General features: G+C 38.2%; 1 protein-coding gene across 1 annotated transcript in view; it reads left to right on the top strand.

Moving 5' to 3' along the window:
* Window positions 1-10,238, top strand: part of DNAH11 (dynein axonemal heavy chain 11) — a 455,361-nt gene that overhangs the window by 343,471 nt on the left and 101,652 nt on the right. The gene's annotated exons all lie outside the window — the stretch shown is intronic.

Below are 10,238 nucleotides of genomic sequence, written 5' to 3'. Positions count from 1 at the left end.
TAGTTTATATATAAATATAAAAATATTTTACCTTAAATTTAAAAATTTAAATTCATAAACAAAGTGAAATGATAGATGGGGAGGATTTGAAATCAACTATGATCAATTAAGATCTTTATTGTACACGTGAGAAAACTGTGGCACAGGAAGTTTAAATGACTTGATCAAGGTCATTTAGAAAATCAGACCTCCTGACTTCAACAGGCTCTGAGTTTATATATCTGATCCTTCTCATAGATGTTTAGAGATACACTAATTCTCTCTAGATTAATAATGTATAATGACAATTCTGCTTACATTGGTAATAATTGGTAATTATGTAATAGTTGTGTTCATGACATAAATGTCAGTGAGTCTTTTTAAAATTAAATAAAATGAAATATTTTAGAGAAAGCTCATTACTGCAGGCATCCCATGATTAATCATTTTAAAAGACTTATCCTTTTGTAACTAAATTGTTTAATTTCGTTGCATTATCAAACTTTTTTATTTTGTTAAAAGAAATTGCATCTGTATTAACTTTATACCCTAAAATTTCAAATTTCTATAATTACCACCATAAAATCTGCTTTTAGGTATGATAATGCATTCTATTCATTGAATAAATTGGACTTTTGTCCAATTCTTCCCTCATTGTCTGTTTCAAAAGTATCAGTTATCTAATTATTCTTTTTCTTATTATTCAGTATTACCTTCTCCAAAATTCAGTCGTCTTTTTGGGTGTGTTTGCCTGGCTTAATTTAGACTGATGAATGTTCTCTTTCATGATCCTTTCTGCATTCTCAGTCATATTCTCATTCTTTCCAAAATTATAGGGAAAACCTACTTACATCCTAACATTGAAACCATTGAACTTCAAATTCTCATTGTTATAGTTACCCATAACTTTGGGGGATGTAATAGTATTGACATATGAGTTAGTGCTACCAGTCACTTTACATATTTTTACTTAGAAACTTGCCTTCTCAAGTTTAGTTTTAAAATTGGTGGTGGTGCTTGTTTGTTGCCCTTCAGTTGATTCTGACTAATGGTGCCCCCATGTGTGCAGAATAGAACTGCTCCATAGGGTTTTCAAGGCTTTGACCTTTTAGAAGCAATTCACCAGGCCTGTCTTCCAAGAGTCCTCTGTGTGAGTGAATTGCCAACCTTTTGGCTAGTAGTCAAGTGCTTCACCACTTGTGCCACCCAGAGACTTACTAATTGAGTTCTGATTTCATTAATTGAGGACTGATTAAAATTGGTGCCATCTCTAATTGCCAGAGGCTGGTGGTTCAAACCCACCAACCACTCCTTGGAAGGAAGACTGGGCAGTCTACTTCCATAGAGATACCATTTCAGAAACCCAAGGAGGGGTCGCTATGAGTCGTATTTGACTCAGTGGCAGTGTGTTTAGTTTGTTTTTGGTTTTAATTGCTGATAATGGAATTTTTTTAGTATGTAGGTTTCAGGCAAGTTTTACATCAATTGATTTGTATCTTCCCATTTATTTAAGATCCCAGACATGGCATTCCATGAAATTCTCTAGCTTCCTACTTTAAAATAAATTCACAATCTGACCACTTCTCTCTGTCTCCACTACCCTGAACCAAGTCATCATCCCTGTACTGGATTATTGTAAAAACTTCCTACCACGTTTTCCTGCTTCTATTTTTGCTACTTCTTCGCTAGATCTGTTCTGAACAAAGCATAATCCTTACAAAATGTAAGTGAGATTAATTTACTTTTCTGCTAAAATCCCTTTGATAACTCCCTACTGCACTCAGAGCAAACATAAGAGTTTACAAAGGCTTACAAAATCCTACATGATCTCTCATGATCTCACCTCCTACTATCACTTTCCTTAGTACTCTGTTTCAATCACGCTCCCACGTTTCTTAAATATATAAAGAATGCGCCCACCTCAGGCCCTTTTCACTGGCTGTCTCTCTGCCTTGAAGTGTTTCCTCAGAACATCTGCATGGCTCATTCCCTCCCTTCCATCAAGCCTTTATTTGAAAAGCACCTTCTGAGCACTAGGTATGATTGCAACCCCCCTTCTCCAGTATGCTTCATCCCCTTTAGCATGTTCTACATTTTCACTGTAGCATTTGTCACTTTCTAATAGATGATTTTATTTAGTCATTTACTATGGTTAATATCTGCTCCCTATTCCCACTAGAATGTAAGATTTGTGGAAGCATGGATTTTGTCTGTTTTCTTCTTTGCTATATCCTATAATAGAGCCTAGAACATTGTGGATACTCAGTACATACATACTTTATTTATAACAGCTTTTTGAGCTATAATTCACATACCATACAATTCACTCTTTAAAAGATAAAATTCAGTGGGTTTTAGTGTAACAACAGTTGTGCAACCATTACTACAATCCATTCTAGAATATTTGTATCACCTCCAAAATAAAGCATATGCCTATTAGCTATAACCTTCCATTTACTTCCTTTCCCTGTTTCACATCTTCCTCAGTCCAAGACAACCATTAATCCAGTTTCTGTCTATATAGATATGTCTATTTTGGACATTTCCTAGAAATGGAATCATACAATATGTGATATTCTATGGCTGGCTTGTTTCATATAGTATAATGTTTTCATGTAGCATGTATCAGCACTTCATTCCTTTTTTAAGCCTGAGTAATATTCCATTGCAGTTCTGTTTCACATTTTATTTGTTCATTCATCAGTTGATGGAAATTAGGTTGTTTCCACCTTTTGGCTGTTGGGAATATGGCTGTGATGAACACTGGTATGCATGTGTCTGTTTTGGACCCTATTTTCAATTCTCTTGCATATATCTCTAGAATTGGAATTACTGGATCATACCGTAACTCTAATCTTGATGAATTTCCAGACTGTCGATACATGTTTTTTAAATAAATGAATATATGCTAAAATATTCATTTAATTTCAGTGGGGAAAAATAGATTATTCATTCAATAAATGGTGATAGAACAATTGACTAATCATATAGGAAAAAGCACTATTAGGTGTTTCAAGTGATTTAAATCAAAAGTGTTTCAGGTGATTTAAATATTAGAATGTGAAATGAATTAGAAGACAGTGTAGATGAACATGTGTATAATTATAAGCTGGAAAATATAGATAAGCATTTGTATCATTATCAATGAGCCTAGAGAGCAACGGCTCAGACTATAAACTCCCTTCTGCAAAAATAAAAGGAGGTTGAACTTTAACCTAAGCATGGGACATATTAAAGGAATTGAAGCAGGTCTGTGACAGGGTCAGAATTTCACACTGGAAACCTCACACTGGCTATGGAGGAAACAGTGACTTGACATGAGAAGAAGCTGGTGTGGGACCATCTGTTAGGAGGCTGATGCAGCAATCTAGAAGACAATGAACTGAACTAAGTGGTGACAGTGGACATGATAAGGAAGGAAGTGATTTCAGAGGAGGCAAGGAGGAAGATGAAACAATGCAGTGGATTGAACATAGAAGTGATAGGAGAAAAGTGAATGCACAAAGGTTTCATTCCCTGACATTAAAATAGGTTTGGGAGAAAAATGAAGAGTTGGTTTTAGGCACATTGAGCTTGAGGTATCTATGAAATATTCAAGTGCCATGGTCTTATAGAGAGCTGGTTAAGAGAATTCTTGGGTGGAGAATCAGATTTGGGAGTCATCAGTGCATAGCTAATTGTTGAATTATAGATGCAAGTGAGATCATCTAGAAAAAGGTTTAGCATACAGGGAATTGAGTTAGCACTGATACACAAATAGGGAATAGAGGAAGATGAAGGAGGAATGAGCAAAGATTAGAGAAAATCCAGGCAAGAGTGGTGTTACAGGAGACGAGTATGAAGATGGGAATGGCCAGAAGCCTCGATGCTTAGAGACAAGTGAGAAAAGAACAGTGTCATCAGATGGAATGTGAAGGTCTCTTGTGAACATAGTGAAAGCTGTTTCAATAGCATAGTAACCCAGAAGCCACATTGCACTGGGTTATACAAATAGGTGGGAAATGATGAAGTAGAGACAAAAGAGATCAGTTCTTCTAGAAACTTGACTGTAAAGAGGAGGAGATAAACAGAAGTGCCTAATTAGAGCTATGGAATCAAAGGAGAATATTTTTTAAGTAGGAGCAAGACTGCTTCAAGAGAAGGAATGGAAAAGGAGATGCTGATGAGGAAAAGGATGAAAAAGGATCTTTCAGGAGCTGGGAGGAGATGTGCTCCAGAATAGAATTTGAGGGCATGACCCTTGGGTTGGAGTAGTAAGACCCCTTCAGTTTGTTGAGGAAGGAAGAAGACAAAGGTGGATACAGACACATATATTGACAGGAAGTAAGGAAGTTAATGCAGTCACATCTGATGACCTCTCTTCTCTCAGGTAAGTAATAAAAGGCAGTGCCAAGTGGCCAAAGATAAAAAGTTAGGACAAGTTTGAGGAGAGTGGTGAAAACATCAAAAATAGCCATTCAGAGAGTAGCAGAGTAGGTGTTAAGTGTTGCCAAGCAGCTTTAAAAACTGAACATGAATTTGGAAAAGATTCATTTATAGTGACAATTAGTCACAGTTATAAAGTCTTCACCAGCAGTACTCAAAATCTGGAAATAAACAGAGGATGAAACATGTTGAATCCAGCCAGGGAATCAGGTAGATGAACCAGAAAGAAAAGAAGGCAGGAAAAGTGATGGAATTAGCGGAAGAACAATTAAGGAATTGAAGAGGCAATTTAGATTGAATAGAGATATAAGAGTAGCCAGAAGTTAGCTGTTAAAAGTCTTGTAGGGTAAAGGACTATATGTCTTAATGCTGGTTAATATTGATTAGTTGGTTAGACTGAGAGAGGTGTGAGATAGTTATAGACAACCCATGTTCAGAAAATTTGGTATTGGAATCTTAGATTTCAGTAATAGTTTCAGATTATAAGGTCTGGGACAGTATTTCTCATCTAAGAAAGGAGGTATCATAATACTGCACCAAAGACAAAGAAGCATAGAGAGAGTGGGTACAGGAAGCCAGGGTTGTAGATTTTGTATAAGACAATTCTGACATCCCTCCCAAAATATTCTGGAGTGAAAAGGAGATAAAGAGCTTTCACATGGGGGAGGTCAAGGCCAAGAAGCAGATCGGTCATGTACTTGGGCATTGAGAATGCATAGGATTGATAGCAAAACTTGGAAAGGTGAGAAGGACCAGTAGCTACATCCTTAATAAGATAAGGATATACATAGAGGATTGTATAGCTGGTTACATGAGCCTCAGAGGTTGCATTTTCACTCAAGGATGGAGAAACTGGTGTGGAATGATATGCAAGGACTAGATAAGAAGAATGCCAACTCTTTGGCACACACATTTTTCAGCAACAGGAGTATTAAGAAAATCACTATCTCTACTTGAGAAAGCCCTTTAGTGAATTGAAGCCCAAGAGCAATGGTTCTGGCACCCTAGCCTTATGTTAAATCACACAGGAAAGAACCCTGCCTTCCTCCCCAGGAGAGAACTTTTAAAACATTATGAATAACCATTAGACCTGAATCTCTAGAGATTGGGTATAAGTTGGTGTCTTTTGAGGCTTACATGCAATTCTAATACGCAGCCTGGGGTTGAGAACCACTGCTCTGTGTGAAAGCTGAGTATTGGTAAAGATAATCAGGTAGAGTAAGGAGAAGAGAGTTGGTCCAAACAGGACAAGGATATTAGAAGGCATACAATACAGGGTGTCAGACTGCAACCATGCGGACATTAGGTTGAAGAATAGAATGAGAAGGAAACTGAGTAGCAGAGAACATAACTGAAAAGGACATGGATGGTGGGCTTATATTAGGTGTAAGGACCCAAATGAAAATGTTGCCCAAGGTTGTTTTTATCCAACGAGGCAGACAGACACATGGACAAGCTCAAGGATAGATGGCATTTGCACTGTACTCATTATTCTGACCTAGCAGGATATACACAGAGCAAATATGTTGTGAACCTTTCTGAGCCTTGGTATACTAAGCAATAAGATTGATATCTACCTGGCAGAACTCTTTTGAAAGAGTTAAATGAAAAAATAGAATGAGTGGAAGTATATGAATAAATTTTGTATATGCATAAAGCCTTTGCGGTGTAGTAAATTACATGGTATGGCTTTTCCAGACATAGTCTTTGTAACTCCCACTTTACTGTGAGCAACTGAGTAGCTGATGGTTAAAGTTATCCACCTGGGGCAGCACAAAATAATCTTCTGGAAGTTCACATGTGTGTGCGCACACATACACGCATGCGCGTGCACTCTCTCAGGTGTATAGAATTCTGATGTTGGGATTGGTTAGTTTTGCCACTCTGACAAGCTTAAAAGGAGCCCTTCTAGAGGCAGAAGAGAGTCTATCTGGCTGCCGACTGAGAAAGACACACTGCTGAAAGAGATGTGCTGCTGAGACAGAGACATGAGAGAGACACTGCTGAGTGATGTGAGAGGCACACCCTGTTGAGAGAGAGAGACATGCTACTGAGAGAGATGGCCAGATGCTGAGAGAGACAGCCAGCTGCTGAGAGAGATGGCCAGTTGAGAGAGACTGAGTGCATTCCTGAACTGGAATTATAGCCTGTTGCTCCCCTAATAAACCCTATAATCTGTGAGTTCTGTGTGGCCACTGCAGTGAATTATCAAACCCAGCAGAGGTGGTGGGTGCCATGGCAGGATGGTTGGATGGTTGGTAACAAGGTTAGTAAGAGGGTTGGAGGGTGGCAGCATGTCTGGCCTCATAAGAGCAGGCCTTGGGCTACTGCTGGTGATTCTGTGTTCCTCTTGTATAGTTACAGAAGTTCAGAAGATACCCTGCCCCTTTTTTGGTCTTATATAAATATCAGTTGCTTTATAACCATCATATTAGGATGAACTTGGGAGTTTATTGCCTCATCAGGAAATTCCCTTTTCCCTCTAGGAATATTCCACTTAGTGAGTTTTCAGAGGACTCACCTTCATTTGATGTCAGAATTCATTTGGCTCATGCTCCTTGCTTCCAGCTTCCCTTTTCTCTCTAGTAAAAGTTTATTTTTCAAAGAGGGAAGCCTCTTTTCTTTCTGTCCAGCAATACATTGTAGTAGCATCCTGACTCCCAACATATTGACACTACTTAATGAAGCAATTAGATGGAACCTTCCATGTGTTGACTTTAGAAGCAGACTTTGAACTCAAATGACTGACTCCCTCTTTGCACTTGATTTCCAACTCATTTTCCTTTTTGCAGTCTCCTTCAAGGAATTCTGGAAAGAGTGAATTTAAAAGAAGATACATATTAAATGAGGGGAATTTTCCTCCATTAAACCTAGGTTAAGGAGCTCTGGTGGTGCAGTGGCTAAGGCATTTGACTGCCTGAGAAGGTTGGTAATTCAAACCCACCAGCTGCCCATGGGAGTAAGATGAGGCAAACTACTTCCATAAAGATTTATAGCCTTGAAAACCCACTAGGGATCACTATGAATCAGAATCAACTCAATGGCAGTGGGTTGGTTGGTTGGTTTGGTTTTGGTTTTAAACCTAGGTTAAAATTTATTGAAACTGTCAAAAAAAATTTTTGAAGATAAAAAAGTTCTGTAGTGCTGCCACTACCTAATTGAACCCAATACTATGAAAAATCCTGAGTTGTTTTTTCAAAAATTTTAAGTCCAAATGTGTTTACAGTATTTTGATAGCCTTTAACATGGGCTACCTGCTTTATTTCTCCTACTATATCAAACTGACTAGGAAAAAAGAAAACTAGTATTCTCTTAGATCCCCAAAACTCTACTCTGCATAGAGTAGGTGCTCAAACAATTCATATACTTGAGTTAAAATACATTATCTATGGGTGTACTTTATTACTCCTTTTAGTTTCAGAAATTAAACTAATTCAAGGCCTCCAATTGTTTCATGCTGTTTGCATTAAGTAGAAAGTAGGAAATTAGAGACATATCCCTTGTCCTTGTCAGTAAGAGGATACTTGTTCTAGAAGACAGTCCGTAGCTTGTGTCTTCAAGGAATTTGGTATGAAGTCAGATGCCACTGCTTGTTGTTCAGATCACCAGGAGATAGTTTGATTTGTTCCTAAAATAGCATTATATTCAGGAATGATCTGAATGATCTTTTTCCTATATTGATATCAAATTACCTCTATCCTAGTTACAGTTTGCTGAAGCTCTTTGGCCAACTGATTAACCAAACTCTTAACTGCTGCTGCAGCTTCTTCTACCAACTGCAAGAAGGACTCTTACTTTACTCTCTCGTGGAGGCATGCATCTATTTTTGCCTACCACCAAGCTATAGGACTAGCTCTTTATTCATCTTATTCATTATTTATTTTTGTGTCTCTAGAACCTGAAACAGTGTTTAATATACAGGAAGTACCCTCCATAAATTGTACTTGTTTGTAGATTGACTGATGACTGAAGGAATGGACAATAAAGTCCTTTCTACAATCTGGTTTAATTTTTTGTAAATTAGTCATTTTGTAGAGAATGAGTCTTATTCTTTAAAAGAGGTTTCTGTCCCTCCTTTCCTTCCTTCCTTCCTCCCCATCTTTCTCTCTCTTGTTTTCAAGTATTTTATTTTTGATGAAACTATACATAGCAAAACAGGTTCCTATTCAACAATTTCTACATATAATATTTAATGGCATTGGTTGCATTCTTCAGTTTATATCAACATTCTCATTATTCCCATTCTAGTTGTTCAACTCCCATTAATTTAGTCTTGTTGTTGTTTGCCATCAAGTCGGACCCGACTCATAGCGACCCCTCCTTGGGTTTCCGAGGTGGTATCACTAATCTTACTGCCCCCTAAACTTGTCATCTATGCTTTAGAGTAACTGGTGCCCATTTGATCTCATATGGATAACTTTTAAAAAAGCACAGTTCTTGTTGTGAATTTAATTGTTTCCCCCACCAAAATATATGTTGCTATTGGTCCTTCCTCACCCATAACAAGGAAGAGAGAAGAAAATTGAAGACTCAAGGAAACAGACCAAAAGACTAATGGACTACATGAGCCACAAACTCCACTACCCTGACATCAGAAGAACTAAATGGTACCCAGCCACCACTACCAACCACTCTGGTCAGGATCACAATAGAAAGTCTTGCACAAAGAAGGAGAATAAAAACATAGAACAAAATTCAAAATCATAAAACAGACTAGACTTACTGGTCTAATAAAGACCGGTGGAACCCCCAAGATTGTGATACTTAGACACCCTTAAAGCCTCAAACTGAGCCCACTCCAGGGATCAACTCTCAGTCAAACATTAGACAAGCCTATAAAGTGAATAATAACACCAGGCAGGAATGCACTTCTTGGTATAGTCATCCCTATGAGGCTAAAAGGGAAGCATTTGCCCAAAAACAAAGCTCAGAAGACAGGAAAGACAAAATGATTCCAAGATGGTGGAATGGCAGAAAGTCTGCACAAACCCTCTTCAACAAAGAAAAGGGAAACTGATTAACACAGACACAGAAGATAATCCTGGACCTCTGACCTTTGAAGGGAAGGATAAAGAAGTGGACTAAATCCTGACTAGCAGAAGAATTTGCATGAAAATACCAAAAAAGGAGACATACGGACCAGTGGTCTGGCAGCAATCCTGAGCGATCCTGATGGCACAGGCAGCTTGGAGATTCCCGAGTGGTGGTAGGACCTAAGAATTAACCTGAAAATCAGCCCTGGTAGCCAGGGACTGCATAGAGGACTGCTCTGGTTGCTGTGGAATAAAAGGGGAAGCAGCTGTGAAGAGAAAGGTAGGCAAAGCTGTGGAGTTTTGCCTGTCTGGAGGGTGTTGCCATTTTGAATGTTTACAAGCAGCTTGACCATTTTGGATATTTAAAGAGACAGCACTCTCCAAGATTCCAGGGGCTTAAGAACAGGTTCTGCTTTCGAGTAACCCCAAGGATACTCCGGACCTGCACAACTGAAAAGGTGCGACATTGCTCTTGTTAGTCTTATACCCTACCCCTGCTTGGTGAACAGAGGTGCAAGCACTCCCCACTCCCACCCACCTTCTGGACCCACAGGAACTCCATCCCAGTTTGTGTACTCAGATGGAGCCTGGGTGATTTTTTCATTTTCTTTTTCTCTTTTTTTTCCTGGTGTTTAGTTTGCTTGTATTTGTCTGTTTTAAAACTACTATTATTAATAATACTTTTGTCCTTTTTACTATTCTTCCCATCCCAGGTCCTAGTTTACACCTTTTATTTTTCTTTTCCCTGTTCATGGTTAAAAAAATTTTTTTTTAAATTCTTTTCTTTTCCCTTTTTTTCTT

This window comes from Orycteropus afer, unplaced genomic scaffold, assembly GCF_000298275.1.
Source record: "Orycteropus afer afer isolate SDZICR_OR568_19922 unplaced genomic scaffold, OryAfe1.0 scaffold00008, whole genome shotgun sequence".
NCBI lineage: Eukaryota > Metazoa > Chordata > Mammalia > Tubulidentata > Orycteropodidae > Orycteropus > Orycteropus afer.
The sequence above is the reverse complement of the archived record's forward strand: the minus strand, read 5'-3'. Positions and strand labels throughout refer to the sequence as shown.